The sequence below is a fragment of the Vicugna pacos genome, chromosome 11 (genome assembly GCF_048564905.1).
Source record: "Vicugna pacos chromosome 11, VicPac4, whole genome shotgun sequence".
Classification (NCBI taxonomy): Eukaryota; Metazoa; Chordata; class Mammalia; order Artiodactyla; family Camelidae; genus Vicugna; species Vicugna pacos.
Genome location: NC_132997.1, coordinates 9,104,996 through 9,122,386, shown reverse-complemented (window position 1 = coordinate 9,122,386; position 17,391 = coordinate 9,104,996).

The following is a 17,391-nucleotide window of genomic DNA, read 5'->3' as shown; positions in this document are numbered from 1 at the left end:
TCACCATCACATCTGCACATGTTGCCCAGGAGGGGCCCCTACAATGTCCATCATCTGCCCGTTGGAGCCTGTTCGATCTGACATTCAGTACTTACTACTGTAGAATAAATCTTGTGAAAACAATCATTACAACATGATTTTCTTTTTTTTAAAAAATCACATGCAAAAATCCTTTAGGAGGGTTTGGTTCAAGATAAGGTGGAGCGTACACCCTGTGCCCCATCCTGTTCACTGAATATTGATGTCCAACCCAGACGGAAAACACAAGCCATCTGAGGACTCTAGAGAGCAAACAAATCAGGTAGAAGGTGTCAGCAAAGAAACAGAACAAAAAGGAGAGCCAAATGGGAAAGTTTAGAACTGAAATATACTTGAGTAAAGAAAACCAACAAATACAGACATTGACATTTCCTGTGGCTGTTGCAACAATTTAACACAAATTGGGTGGCTTTAAAAACAACAAAAATGTATCATCTCACACTTCCAGAAGTTAGAAGTCTGAGATCAGGGTGCCCGCGGGGCCATGCCTGACCAAGAAACTCTAAGGGAAATTCTGTCCCTGATCTTATCCAGGGTCTGCTGTTTGTAGTCTTTACATAAAGCATGAAAAATAAAGGACTCGCAGATTAGAAAGAAACAGGGAAAACTCATCATCTTCACAGGTGACATGAGGATGTAGAAAATCTCGAGAAATATACAAAAATACCTCCTAGAACTAATAAATGGATTTATCAAGTTGCAGGCTGCAAGATCAACCCCCAAAAATTAACTTTACATCTTTATATATTACCAATAAGAGCTGAAAACTAAATTAAAATAATATGACTATAATTTCCAACAGTTTCCAAAAAGACATTCTTAGACATAAATCCATCAAAATAGAAATGATCTCTGCAAGCTAAAAAAAAATAAAATTGCTCATAAAAGCAAGAGGACTCAGATAAATTGCAAAGCATATTAGTTTTTTGGGTTGGATTACTCAGTATAATACAGGTGTCAAATAACCCCACGTTGTACTATAGATATATAGTAATTCTAAACAAAACCCCAGGGTGAAATTTTATAGTCACAGATAAACTGATTTTAAAATTTATGTAAAAACCAAAGGGCCTCATACACCCAAAATGATTCTGAAAAAGAAGGATTTTAGAAGACGCTTTTCAGCCGGTGTTGAGACTTACTACACAGTTACAATAATCAAGACAGTGTGGGATTGAAGGACAAAGGCACAGTGATTGAGGGGGCGGAATAGTGTTGAGACCCAAGAGAAACGATCCATTGATTTTTGACAACACAGAGAATCTAATGGAGAAAAGTGTTCTCTTCAACAAATGATGTTGGAACACTTGGACAATCATCCACACGTAAATAAGAACTTGAACCTAAATCTCACAAATTGTACAAAAATGAACTCAAAATGGATCATGCCTTTAAATGTAAAAAAAAAAAAAACTATCAAACTTTTACAAGAAAACAAGACTATTTTCCTGCCTGGGGGAAAGACTATGAGACCTGGCCTCAGAAGCAAAGGGCATTAAAAACAATAATAGGAGATAAATTTTATCAGAGCTAAAATGGCTTGTTCTGTGAACTGTTTCTTGAGAAACTGAAAAGACCAGCTATAGATGAGGAGAAAACATTTTGAAATTACACATCTGACACATTTCTTATGTCTAGAATAAATACATTTTAAAAAATCTCAAAACTCAGCAGTGAGTAAACTATAATATAATTTTTTAATATATTTTTTTAATTGAAGTACAGTCAGTTACAATGTGTCCATTTCTGGTGCACAGCACACTGTCCCCATCATGCACATACACACATATATTCATTTTCATGTTCTTTTTCATTAAAGGTTATTACAAGATATTGACTATAGTTCCCTGTGCCATACAGAAGAAACTTTTTTTAAATCTATTTTTATGTCTAATGGCTGTATACTTTTTCAATAAGCTAAAGTGTTGAATAGATTCTTGACCAAAGAAGATAGACAGATGAAAAATGGCACATGAAAAAAATGTTCACCAGCATCACCAACAAGCCAAATTAAGACCACAATAAGGTATCCCTTAGAATGGCAAATATATATATATTTTAAATTTTCAGTATATATACATATATATAAATATATGTATTTAACCATTGTCCTTCAATAGGTGAAGAGGTGAGGAAACATAATAAATCCACACAATGGAATAGTATACAGCAACAAAAGGAATAAACGATTGAGGTGTTAAGTGACTGAAATGTATTCCAAAGGCATTATCTTAAGTGACAAGCTTGTAGGCAAAAATGAATACATAACTACATAATTCCACAGAGAAGAAATTCATGAGCTTCAGGGATTGGAGCCGACTTTGACTGCAGGAGCATCCACGGGAGATGCAGTCATCCATCGTGATGGATCTGTTCTCCCTTCTGCTTGTGATGTCAGTCATGTGAGTCTGTGTGTATTTTATCATTCATTTATCCATACACAAATAAAGTCCATTTCACTGTGTGTTAATGAAAAACTTCAATTTTAAAACTTGTCTTAACAAAACAATCCCTTCTCCACTCTCATGTGAAGACTCCTGAATAACGTCTATTGCCTTTGAATGTGGTTTGTCAGTAAACGGCTACTTAACATGTTGATGCTTGTGGGGGAAAAAAAATACCATAAACATTTTATATAAAATGATACAGGAGACCATAATACCGACAGTCCCTGAACAGAGGTCACTGATTTTTGAATGAATGGTGTTTGAAATAATGAGATTTTGCTCAGCTTAATGAAACACTTTCTGCAGGCTGGAATTGTGTTTCTATATATTATATTTTTTTCTAATGCCCTAATAGCAACATTGAATTCTAACTCGGGCACCCGGCTTCTCATCTTTAGATCAAATAACTCTGCTAATTGGTGAGGCTCACCCCTCGACCATCTGCCGCACCTGTAATCCTGGCGGCTGCAGGACAAGGCTGCACAGTTGTCCTTCTTGTTAACTGTTAATCAGGCACAGAGCACCCCAGGGATGATGATGAGACTCCTGCCCACAGAGAATCCTCAGAATCGCCAGGTGTGGGAGCACCTGCCTCCTTCCCTGCCCAACACTCTCCTCTAAACAATCAAACAAAGCAAAACAAATCCTTTCTCTGACATGAATTGTTGCAAAACAGTCTATTTTATTTATTTATTTTTATTATCCTTTGCCTCTGCTTGGGACTTGCTTCCGGAAAAGGTATGATGGGTGACAAGACGTATCACAGCACCTTACCTTTGAGGCTCGTAGGGCCAGAATCTTTGAGGAAGAAGATTGATCAAGGAATGAGAATTTCAAGGAGAAGCATGTCAAGGGGAGTGTTCAGTGGCAATTAAGTTTGTGTTGAGTCAAAACTTGCAGCACTTGTGACACTGTCACTATGTCTGTGGTCTGCCATCCACAGCAATGTTCCTATGACATTAATATTATTTAGGAGGATGACATTAAAATTAAACCGCATCATGACATGTGACATCAGGGTTTGTCTTCCTTGTGGAAACCATCACCTAGACAGTGTTTACTGACACAAAGCATGTGCTATTCAGCATAAATGATATAGTTCCAATTTTAGGGAAAGTTCCAGGAAAAAATAAATTTAAAGCTACCCTCAGTTTTTTTTTTTTTTTTTTTTAATTTCCAAATATCCCCTGGGCAGCCTTTCTATTTGGCTTTCTGGAATCTGTCTCTCTTTTTATTTATTTATTTATTTTTTTGCTTTCTGCCACATACTATCATTTTTTTTTCACTTTTCCCATCCTGCTGGTCTCTTTATTAGCATCTGTCTTCTCTTGTTTCTGCTAAATCTGTGGTTCTCAATTGGGGTACCCCACCTCCGAGGGGAATTTGAAAACTGGATCCTTGTCTCCTCCGGGGGGTGATCTCAGACTTCTGTGGATGCAAACCTTATTTAGATGGACCACTGATCTGGTTAGCCAATGAGTTCCTGTGACTCAAGTCCTCAGTGTGAAACAGAAATATTGAAAACTCAACTCGCCCTCTCCGGGAAATGGAACACAACTCTCTACCACTTAAGTGTGGGCTGTGCTAAGTGACTTTCTTCCACGGAGGGTGATAAGGGAAAGAGTAAAGGAAAAGTAACTTGTAGTGGAGGAACCTAAAAGAGTAACTCGGCCACATGGCCAAGGTCAGTGTTGGCTGTGGTTGAGTCATGCTGATGGTCTGTACCCTTGGCATGTGGAAGGAATGACATCTCATCCATGTAGTGTTCCTCCTAAAGTCCTTAATCCCAGCGGACTCATGAGAAAAAGAAAAAGGCAAACCTCACTGGAGGGACATTTTACAAAACCCTGATACTTATTCCTTAAAAGTCAAGGCCATTTGAATCTTGAATCTCAAGGAGCCTCATGAGACATAGGGACTAAATGCAATGTGGTATCCTGGGATGCAATTCAGGAACAGAAAAAGAATATTTGGGTCAAAACTAAGGACCTGAGAATAAAGTATGGACTTAATTAATTAATAGTGGATTAATGTTGGCCATTACTTGTGACAAACGAACTATATTAAGTTTTTAACAACGGGAGAAATTGAGTGCTGGATTATATACACAACAGCTCTCTGGCCTATCTTTGCAAATTGTACGGAAATCTAAAATCAATTGAAAATTCAAAGTGTATTTAAAAATGTCTTACCCTTTCTCCATTTTGGGTCCCTCTGCTCTGTTCCTCTGTATCTGTTAGCAGTTAAACCTCCACCCAGTGAATGGACAACTTTGGGGGGGTAAACCACTAAGTGCATTTCACCACTGTCCCTCCGTTCCATTGTCTGAAATTCTTGCCAAATCTCTAAGCACAGTTATTGGTTTACATGCAAATGTCATCCTCTAAATTAATTGTCATTTCTGTGAGTAAGAAAATACTTTTTTCCTGGCCAAGCAAAGTCTTCTTACCTGTTGCTTTAATCATTAATCACGGCGGAGTCATCTCATTAAAATTAACATATATAACTTCTCCCCTTTGGGACAACACTGAGGACTTGAGTCACAGGAACCCATTGGCTAACCAGATCAGTGGCCTGCAAATCTGCGGTGGCCCCAGCAAAGAGATGTGATATGTTCCAAAGTTCCCTGATATTTGTGGTGCCAAGAAACTAGTTATTTTGCTTCTTTGATTTCAGAGTCCAGCGACAAATTACCTATTCAATCCTTGGTGTATTTTTGCACATAACATGTTTGCATTGTACTGGTTCTGGAGTTTCTGTTAATATGAATGACCCAAAGCTGGTGCACTGAAAATAGCCCCACTGGAGACAGATCTGCTGCCCAGAAAGAAAAGGGAAACATTAAAGAGGCTTGGTTTCCTTTAAATTAGAAAGCCAGGTGTATTACCCCAATTGAATTGCATCCTTTTGCTTTCCTTCCAAGGATGCGCTTGTGGAGATCCTGCTGGTTTTCAATAATTCTAGCACACAGAGCTTCCTCAAATCTTCCAGAGAGCACAGACAAGTTCTAAAGGCAGGTGGGGCAATAGTCATGATTCTGCATCAGTGAACAGCTTCTCCTCTGTGCTACGTACACCTCACCAAAATCTCATTTGGAAGTTAATGGGGAGTCCATGCTGAGTTTCTGGCATTAGGTGAACCTTCTATCACAAATAGCCCCCTTCTTTTTAAGAATCCCATCTGCTACCAAAAGAGAAATTGGAAAATCTTGAAGGTAAGGGGCTGGATATTGACAAAAAGAATATGAATCCTGCTGCTGTAAGAAAATTGCTATGATTTCTTCCATTATGCAGATGCTCCAGGGGAGAGAGCCTCCTGTTGGCTTATCCTTTATATAATCAAAGGTAGATGTTAGTCACGAAGAAACTCAGCCTCTCAATCTCTGAAGAAACTCAGAAAAAGTATACTGCGGGGGAAGGCATGAGTATAAACTTGCCCACCCAACACAGGAATGCAGACGGACGGTCGAACAGAGGAGAGTGTGTTTTATGGCATCAGATTCAAGGCTCATGTGCATATGCTTAAACATCCCTTCCCTCTCCCAACCTGCTACACCAAGTGATGGTTTGATTTAAAATCACATAAGGACTTCTTTTTATTTTTGAATTTTATCTACTTTTTATTTTTTTAACATTTTTTATTGATTTATGATCATTTTGCAATGTTGTGTCAAATTCCAGTGTTCAGCACAATTTTTCAGTCATTCATGGACATATACACACTCATTGTCACATTTTTTCTCTGTGATTTATCATAACATTTTGTGTATATTTCCCTGTGCTATACAGTGTAATCTTGTTTATCTGTTCTACAATTTTGAAATCCCAGTCTATCCCTTCCCACCCTCCACCCTCCTGGGCTTGTATCCAGAAGGAAATCTACTTCAGGATGACACCTGCACCCCAATGTTCATAGCAGCACTATTTACAATAGCCAAAACATGGAAACAGCCTAAATGTCCATCAACAGGTGACTGGATAAAGAAGATGTGGTATATTTATACAATGGAATACTACTCAGCCATAAAAACCAACAACATAATGCCATTTGCAGCAACATGGATGCTCCTGGAGAATGTCATTCTATGTGAAGTAAGCCAGAAAGAGAAAGAAAAATACCATATGAGATCACTCATATGTGGAATCTGAAAAACAAAAACAGAAACAAACAAACAAACAAAAACAAAGCATAAATACAGGACAGAAATAGACTCATGGACAGAGAATACAGACATAAGGACTTTTTAATCCATGTGTCTTGCAAAATATCTCTCAATTTGTTCCAAAAAGATCAACTCTTTTTTCCCTTCTGTCTCTCTTTCTCTCTCTCCTGTCTCTCTTTCTCTCTCTTCTCTCTTTCTTTCATTTCTCTCTTCTTTCTCTAATAGCTATCTCATCCGTGTGGTCCAAAGACATCTCCCATAATCTGATTTACAATGTTGATAATACTTTTCTTTTAATCTTCGACCAGGAATCAGGTTGACTGTGTTAAAAGCGCAGGGGTCATAACCTCCGAAGCAATCAATGGGCTACTGCAGAGGACAACTTTGAATGTGGTCACGGAAGTCTCTGGCAAGAGGATGGAGCCACAGAAATGGGGGTCCAGGTCCATGAGCCTCCCAGAGCCTCGGAGTGTGAGGAGGGAGATTATGATTTCAGAGGCAATGGCCAAGGCAGAAGATGGCCAAGAGAAGGCGTCTTAAATAGATTTTTTTTCCTCTACAGTGTAGGACAGTAAGAAACAAATGGGGGAGAAATGAAAATAAAAACTCGGCAGACATTGGCAAATAGGAGACCTTCCTCCCTGTACCCCACCAACGTATCACTAACGCTTCTAAACTGCTGAAGAATCACCAAGACAACAACAGAATGCTGGTTTCAGTCTTGGAAAACAAAACATCCAAAGCAAAAGAAGCACAAGATGTTACAGTTGCAGATGTGGAAGTAACTTCAACGACTCACAAGTCAGCTACATGTGTTAAAAGGAAACATTACTTCACCACAAACAGAGTAACTGCTCAGTTCCAGGGCCATGGTTCCTCTCCAGCTCTGATAATATCTCCCTAGGTGTATTTTTGAAGGGTTTCCACGTTCCTTTTCAGGAAGCTGGCCTTCCAGAATACAGAGAATAATTCCAAATAGAAAAGCAAATACCTACTATTCCTCAAGAGAGATTTGGAATTGATTTTGCATCTTGTAGTCCAGGGGAAGGTAAGTCTACTGAAAATGTCTTACCTAGAATTGTATCTGTCCATCTCAGTGTAAAGAAAAGTTTTATCAATCTATGTAAATGTGCTTCATTGGGCGACTTCAAAACCAAAATTTTGGTCAGAAAATCTTTCAAACTGGAAAAAAAATCATATTTGTGGATCTGCTAGCAAACATTCATGCCTGAAAATGCAGAATAAAATACTTTTCAATGGAACAGGGATGGAATTAATGCTTCCAAGAATTACTAAAACAGGGCATTTAAGAGTCTAAATCTGAACAAACTAAAAGTCAAACTAAAAGGAAGACAAAGAGGAGAGAAAAGCTAATGGAAAGAGGAAATTGAAGTCTATATCAAGGCATGAATGGAGCAAATGTGCAAATCAAAACCAAAACACAATTCCCCCCCAAAAGTGGAGTGGACGTGTCACTGCAAGCAGTGCTTACAATTTCAATTTGACAGTGAAGGTTCATCTCACTCATTTTAAGGTAAAGTAAAGGGAGCAAGAATTCTAAAAGAGAAGAAAGCAACGGAGCCTGAAATGAGCACCTGTGAATCGAACACCTGAGTAGTCAGCAAGGTGATTCCGGTGGTTTCCATTTGCCTCCTAAAAACACTTGCGTTGACTCCATTCAGACTCACCCGCAAATCAGATCACCAGCCACCAGGCCTTGAGCTCAACCAGCACTGAAATACACTCATGAGAAGAGAAGGAAGATTCAAAGCCAAAAAATCTCCTCCAGCACAGCATCCATCACCTCACTTAGCCTGATGGCTACCACCAGTGTCGCCTTATCTCCTGTCGTGAGAATCAGAACACTGTTTTGGTTTTTTTTCCCCAGAAAGGAAGGAAGAAAGGAAAGAAGGAAGACAGGGAGGAGGGATGGAAGGATGGAAGGAAGGAAAGAAGGAAGGAAGGAAGAAAAGGAAAAGAAAAGAAAAAGAGCGAGAAAGCCCAGTGGTGTTTGTCTAAGTAGAGGCGCCCAGACAGCATTAACTATAAGGAAGATCCACTAGTATTAGAACAAAGAAAAGATTCATCTACAGATTTCTGTCCCTTGAATTCCATTGTCAAGCAGGAAAAAAAAAGTAAACACAATGACAATTTCATTGGGTGCCATCGAAATACGTCCTACGTACCCCCATTACTCAGAGAGGTTCTGCAGGAGGTCACACCACTGACACAGAGTAGCCTCTTGACAGGATTCTTCAAATCATTAACATTTCTTCCAAACTCTACTTGATATGCATTTTTGAACCCTTTCATAAATCCAGGCTTATTTTTCTTTTGAATGTAAATGACTGTTTCAAACCTTGTTTAGATTTCTTATAAGGTCTCAAACCTTATAATGTCTCTTATAATTCTGTTGAGATGTATCTCATATATTGTTGTTTTGGAAAGCAACAATTATTAAAATGAAGATGTTTCAATTATAAGCATTCACCATCCTCTGTTTGCCTTCTATGGGGGGGGGAAGAGTGAATGGCTTTTAGGTTGATGATTGTTGGATGCTCTTTACCACAATATTTGAGTAAAGTAATTCCTTAAAACTCACAGTACAACGTTGACTTAGTTGTCTGCGGACCCCTCATACCACTTGCTCCATTTATCATACAAAACATTTATGAGATGGTATGAGCCCACTTAGGCTGCGATAACAAGATATCACAGACTGGGAGCTTGAAATAACAGAAATATAATTTTCACAGTTCTGGAGGCTGGACACCCAGGACGGATGCTGTGGCTGATCTGGTTTCCAATGGCGGCCCCTTTCCTGGCTGGCAGATGGCTGCCTCCTTTCTCCCTGCTCACTGGTCTTTCCTTGCTGTGTGTGCTCATGGCTTGAGGTCTGGGAACTCTCCAATGTCTCTCCTTTTAAGGGCACTAATTCCATTGGATTATTATATTAAAAATACTTTTAAAAAAATCTTAAGCTTTTGCGTGAAGCTTTGCTACATAAGTGCTTCTATGAATGACTTTTGTTCAACTTCGCAATTGAATGAGATTTTCTCCTGTACCCTCAGCAATCTTTTTCCACACACATTTTTTCTCTTTAGCAGTGACTGTCATCTCCCTTATGAAAATGATAAATATTTCTGCCATCTTTGGTTTACGCACACAAACAGCCATCCTTGGCGTGGAATGACTCGTTCTTTTGCCAACCTACTACTAGAATGGATTTTTAACATTTATTATCAAAGCATTGTGTGATCCCTTTTTCAAGATAAGAGGGGGATTGTAATGGAAAGCTTCTGGATCAAGATGTTTATAAATGGAACTAGTCCTCCCTGCTGAGATAGAATCGCAATCTGAGCCTTATCAGGGGAGGCAGATAAATGTGCAGATAAAACCAGTTATCTGTTCACGCCCAATTTCCTTTTGTCATTCGTCACAAAAGACAAGGCTGCCTTTGTGCAATGGCCTTCAGCTGCAAGTGTCAGAAAATCCAATCACAGGCAAGGTAACCGCAAGGATTACTGAAACCATATACCCCCAAACCCCAAAGTGGGGAGGTCCAGGGCTGAGGAGCTCAGGAGCCATCTCCCTGCCCCAGCATCCTAATTTGGGAGTGTCTTCTTCAGGGACACAGAGAGACACGGCAGTTCCTGCCAGCAAAAAAAAAAAAAGCACCTGGAAACAAAAAAGAGGCAAGCCTTGAATTAAGAAAGAAAAATCATTCCTGCAAACCTCTGACAGCCCGTAGACCAGGGCAGGTTCACCTGCAGGACCGAGGATCCCTGCAAAGGCATGGTCTTCATCAGTCCTGCGCATCTCCATGTGCATTTCTCATAAGATGACGGTGACGGTGCCAGAGCAGCGGAGCGTGGCATTTTGTTGACAACGAATCCCGTCTGTGACATCAAAGAAAATTTAAATTTACTCTGTGAAAGGGCGTTGATGCCGGTATGTTCTGGAATGTTTGACCCCCAGGCTCCTGTTTCTGTCCACTCTGGAATGTGGACCTCTAACTCGCTCACTTAATGAAAGGGCACACATCACAGGACCCAGAGGGACAAATCAAAATGGGGAGGGGAGAGCCAGAGAAAGAACAATCTAAACAAATTCTCAAAAATTCGTATATCGAGCTGTGAATACATGGCTGACCCTGACTCCTGAGTGCCTGACATGGACACAGAGGCCCGTCACCCACCTCCTGCTGGGTGACTTCCCCAGCCCACCCTCCAGTTCCTGAAGAGCCAGGTCCCCATTCTCGCAGAGGAAGCCCAGGATTCAAGCAGAAGCACCTAATATTTCTGACATCAACAGTTCCCTGAAGATGCTGTGGGATCTCCCGGGGTCTCCGGGCTGCGGCCAGCTCGGGGTGGGTCATTCCTTAGTCTGTTTCTCTCTATCAAGTACATCACTGGGGTTCAGGAGGGGACCAGGCAGGTTGGAGCTATGTCCACCGGTTAGCAATGCCCGTGGCCAACACCCTGAGACAAAGTCCACTTGCTTTCCTCCTTGGCATTAAAGTCACCAGGTTACAGCTGGAGGATGTCCCATTACAGTCTCCCTTGTCCAGGGCATTGGGTTAGTGGGAAACCACTGCCCGCCCTTGACCCGCCTTCTCCTCTGAAAGGACGTCATCTGGAGAAGCCCTCACATCCATCATCTTTCTGCAAACCAGCCGGGGGAAGCCTGTCCTGGTTTGCTATGCACTCAGTTCACTGGAACAAACTGCTCCCGTCCCTTCCTATTTATTTATTGAGGATGAGGTGGGAGTGGAGGTAAAATGAATGCATGGGATCAAACTCCTGATTCTGGGGGAGAATAAGCCCATTTGCTTGCAAATCTGCAGCCGTGCTATTCAGCGATGCAGTTGGTTTTTGTTATTCATGATAATTATAATTTATAATGATAAATGTAATGGTAAATGTAAGACACTGCAAACACTGAATTAGTAGACACTGGTCATTGCTCCTAGTGGAAGTACAGGGTTAGGAGCCTGTGAGCTTCCGGGCACAATCTTTCCATCAACTGATCACTGTGTCACCCTATATTATGGGGTTGCTGTGGAAGGACACCTTATTTGATAGGCATGGTTGATTTCATTGATGTTAAGTTCACTGGCGACCACAACTCATGCCTAAACAAAGCTGCTCTAACACGTGTAGTCTCTCCCTAAAGTCCATCACAACCTTGTCATGCTTCGGAATCCTGAACAGCACCCAACGCTGTACTTGGGGGCTGTTTAAACAGCAATGTCACCAATAAAAAAAAGCACACAATGTGAAAAGTGTGTCACTACCTAGACCACAAAGAGGATGCTTTCATGCAAGCTGAGAACTGAGGACAAGGAGGCAGAAAGCTCAAGCTCCCATGGGAACGTGTGTGCTCGACAACTCAAACCATCGCTGCTCTGTGCGTTTGCGCAGATCACCGGGGAAATGTCACCAGTATTAATTCTGAAGTTGCAAAGGACTTTGGGCCAATGGGTGAATCTGCAAACGCAAAATGTCAACTGTGAGGATCGATGGCATGTCAGTAAATCTGTTCTCTACGCGCCTTCCTCCCTTAATATCAGAATCAGGACAGGGAAGAAAAGAGGAGTTTGGGGGGCCTTGCCTTGATTTACCTTGAAAGCTTAAATGTTTGCAGAAAATCTGAACAAATAGAACAGAGAATACAACTACTCTGACTTGCCAAATGGTAAAATCTGACCTCACTGCTGAGTCTAGCTCTCTCAGCTAATCTCTGTATCACAGAATCTCATCCCCCAAGAACTCAGCATGCTTCCTTTAAGGGAACGTATATGTTTCTACAAAACACAGTGCCATGACTGGGTCTGCAGAGCGGGAGGTCACCTGACCCTGGGGGGATGGATGCCCTATAGAACTGGAGCTCACTTTGGCATGTGGCTAAATGCACGTGTTTGTCCCAGGAGCTGGATGCACTGGGAGAGGAGCCCGGTCACTGGTGGCTTAAAACTCTTTGTGCGACCCATGATAATCAGCAACATGTAGGAAAGGGAACAGTGGAAAATGAAGTTCAGTGGAGCCCACACCAGCACACTCATCATGGGTCAAGATGTACTGTGATCAATGAATGTGACAATTAAGCATAAGGGGGTAAGTGGGGGGAGGGTGTAGCTCAGTGGTAGAGCATGTGCTTTGCATGCATGAGGTCCTGGGGTCAATCCCCAGGACTTCCATTTAAAAAAAAATTGAATTTCATCAAAATAAAAACTTAAAAGAAGTAAGCTGGATGTAAGATGTTAGCTAATACTTTCAGGAAGAAGGAACAAGTATTAAACATTTTCCAAAAGGATGAAAGGATGGATATTTCATTCCATCATGCCTAGACTTGTAAACTAAACTTCTCTCTATTAAAAGTTTAAGTGATTAAAAAAGAAAAAGTTTAAGAGGTAAGTAAAGAACTCTGTTGGTTCAAGGTCTTTTACCCTATTAAAGAAAAAAAGCATAAAAACATTATTTTCTAATATTTCTGTTCTATCAGCCAAAATTTGCCTCCACTGTATTTTCTTGAAAGGTTGCTCATCTGTTTTTAATTACAAAATCGAATCCATTTCCTTCACTTCCTGAAATCTTGACTGTCTTTATAGTTAGTGAAGACAATCAAAGTTCAGGAAACTAAGATGCAGACAAAAAAAGCATAGAATGCAATGATAACAAGTTACATTTGTTGCAAAAATGATCATTCATATTCAACTTCTGGGGGAAAAAAATGGGTCAAATGTTTTCAGACAAAGAGTGAAAAGTTACATCAAAGATGCTCCCCTGACCATCATAGAATCTGAGATCATGTTTCCTATTACTCCTGAGGGTCATTTCCATTTTGTTTGTATTGATTTTCTTCTTTTTTTTTAATTGCTTTTATCACTGTTTTGAGTTCTTCACTAATTAATTCATTTATTTGTTCATTCTTGCACTAAACAATGATTGCCATAAGCAATGCTTGCCAGCTCGATAGATGTCAAATTCTGAGTTGTACTAATAAATAATAATTATTAATAATACATTAACAATAAATAAATGCCATTAATTAATATTATTAGTAAATAAAAATAATAACATTATTAACATCAAATATGTTGACATGAACATCCGATCTCAATTAAAATTTATATTAACATGATAAGTTAGTTACTAAATTCAGTTTACTTGGAGAGTAAAACCTGGATCATAAATTATGGAGTTAGGATTTAAACATAAGTCTGTTCAGTTCCAAAGCACTCTAATAATTAGCTCATAGTTGAATGGAAAGAAAAGTGGTCTGCAAATAAAGAATTTTGTCTCTTAAATTCTCAGCAGACTTGATACAAACTACAAGGAGAGAGTGGTCGAGTGACTTTATACTAGTGGGAGGAATTTTAGCTTAGTCTTAAAGCTATTTAAGTCTTAAAATTATTTATTAAGAGAGCAAAGTTATAAAGACCTTTCCAGAAGAAAAAGAGTAGTTTAAACACAAAGTTATGGGTTAAAAAAAAAAACTTAATTTGAAGATCTGGGAGCAATTTAGTAAGAAGAGAAACTCTATTAATACGAAGATATGGTAGTAGGTTAGGACAGGGATGTCAAAAAATGGGTTTTTCTCCAAAATCTGTATGAGTCAGGTCAGGTGGTTGGACAGTTTAGACAAATTTTTCTCACAGTCCTGGAGGCTGGGAGTTCAAGATCAGCTTTGTTTCTGAGGCCACTTCTCCTGGCTTGTAGGTGGCCTCTGTCTCACTGTGTGTTTACACGCTTTGTCGACAGGTGCATAGGCAGAGAATGAACCCTTTGGCCCCCCTTCTTATGAGGATACTAACCCTATTGACTCAGGGCCCCACCCTTATGACCTCATTTCACCTCAATCATCTCCTTATAGTGTTTATCTCCAAATACACTCTCACTGAGTGTTAAGGGGTCAGTGGGCATATGAATATGGGAAGGATGGTATTCAGTCCATAGCATGGTCTCCCCAGAGTTCACATCCTTCTCACATGCAAGATACATTCCATCCTAACAGTCCCAAAGACCTTAACTCATTCCAGCCTTAACTCTGAAGGAAGCCCAAAGGCTCATACAAATAACACTTAAAAACAGACACAGCTCAGTGTTGATGTCCCTGTGTACCGGCGACACACCAATGGCAGCTTGGGTTGAGTTTTTGACAATGGAAATGGAAGGAAAAAAAAAAAAGAACAGACAAATGTTGGAGACCTGAAGGAAACAGTGTTAACAAGATTTAGGGAGTAGCTGGATTTAAGGAACTCAAGGAATGGACGTCCACCAGATCACCCAGTTCTCCAGCTGAGATGAATTAACGCCTGGGGTTACCATTAGTCAAACACAATGGGAGGAGAATAATTATGGGAAGATAATGGATTTGGTGAGAAAGTACCTTTTCCTATAAATCTCCAAATCTCATGCATAGCTAACAGAGTACACCCATTTGCTTCTTGACTTTTATCAGCCCTTTGTGACCCCAGCCTTTCTAACTGCAGGAGCCTTCATTTCAATGACAAACTGTAATCTGAGTCATTGAGAAAGTAAGTGGCACTCCATTGTAAGATCTTGTCCAGAAGGGGAGATTTGGGGACAAATTTTATGATGATTTACCTAAATATTGGCTTTAAAGGAAACTTTGTCTCCAAGCTCTGAGGGTCCTAAGTTTTGACCCACTGGTATGTTCCAATTTTGCTGCCCTCTGAGCCACAAGAAAACTTTATGTGTAGTGAAAAATATGTCAAGTTAAAAAATTGTACATAAAAATCTCCATAGAGATAAGTTCAAATATTATTTGAATAATAAATGGTTATAAAAAACAATGCTTTTTCTGCTCATCTTTTGCAACATGTACTGAGTACATTCTTCGGTTTATGCTTATTAGAGCTTAAATCATAATGAATAAACAGCTACCTAGTGATAGTTTGTTACAAGGCATCTGCAAAATAAATATATTGGGTTAAATATTTAACCACAAATCCTAGTAAATGTGCCATTTTTGGTTAGTAAACAGGACAGCACATTTTCTGCATTCCGAGTCTCCGGTTCCCCCCAAAATATTTGATGGTGACACTAAAACTGTAATGCATTGCTAGGAGTGGTACTGTCTCATTCCGAATGTTTGCTTTAAAGCAATTAAATTTTTAATCGTTTTTTCCCTGCATGTTTGGACTCAGAAATGTACCAAATAGGAATATTAATGAATAATGATGTACCCTCTAGAGAAATTTTCCTTTAGGGTCCAAAAATAGTAACTGTATTATCAGTGAAGAGTATTTTTAATACAGATTTTAGAATAGGTTTATAACAGGGATGTAATTTTATTGCAACTTCTTGTGATTTGGTCAGAAATTTTGCCTAACAATTTTTATATGCACCATTATATTGTCTAATAAGAATCAAGGTGTTTAATTATTGTCATAAAATGTTTGTTCAAATCAAAGTAACACTAATTCCTTCTATTAGTGAAAAGAAAGAAAACAAAACAAAGGTAAACACAAAGGCTGAGCTCACCCATAAAATACTGACAAATTCTTCGTGAACTATTGATAGGAGAATTTTATATCATTCACTTTTCCTTCAGGAGAAATTTAGTCTTGTGGCAAGTATTGTTAAGGACGCATTCAAACCCCATTCAACCACATTTACCCATCTTTGACCCTGAATCTGGGGTATGGATGCAAAGAGGAAAGACAACAAAACAGATTTCAGGCAGTGCAATTGCAGGAAAAATGAAATCTCGGGAGAACCCTGGGGGCGATGTTAGCAATGGTGTCCTTTCAACAGTTAATATGGAACAAAACCATGCAAATAGCCTGCCAGAAAACAATGAGCCATAAAACAAACAAACAAACAAAAACAAAAACACACAGGCTAATGGAGGGGAAGGTTCAATATTTTAAAAATAAAATAAGCTTAAAGAAATAATTATCTTTGTCAATGTCAAAATAATGGTAACATTTGAAGGTACCGTGTCTTCCAAGCAAAGATAAAACCGCACCAGGGAGAACTTATAAATGAGATGAGTGGATTCACTAAATGGACTTATGTTAAAGGTCAATATTCAATTAATGTAATTGCTAAGAAACAGACATGGCACCTGATTGATGGGCATTTGTAGGATGAAAATGTCCTGTATTTGGAAACCAAAGCAGTTTTCATAGTTTATGTCATGTGCTACAACCTCATAGATGTGAAGCAATTAGGGCTGCAAGTGCCCACACTCTCTAGAAAGCCAGGCTCCCATGGACAATTTATAGTGGATTTTGCCCGCATGATGCTGTGGACCACGTACCGCAAACCCCAGTCTGTGTCTCCTACAAGCATGATGATAAAAAGCAACCCATCCAATGGGCATTTTCCATGCCACCTGGAATGGCCAGGGATTCTGTAAGAGCTAACAGATTTGAGATGCTCAAAACATTGTGCAGTTGAGTCAAGAGTGGGATATGGTCACGTTACTGTGGCTGGAACAGCCCGCTACTTCTCAGCTACTCAGTGAATCGTTGAAAGCATAAAATTAAGACTTCTTATTTTTCCCAAAATGCCACTCATGGTCTACAGCTTCCAACTTCTTAAGGTGGTCCAAGCTTCTCCCAGTTTCTCAAAGTATAAGGGTAACTCTGATGTCATGGGATTCTTGACAACGGATTTGAGTCAAGGACCTAGGGACACTGTTTTGGGGGGAGAGGATAATTAGAGAATATTACACTGATTTATTTTCGCTGATTGAAAAAAACACATATAT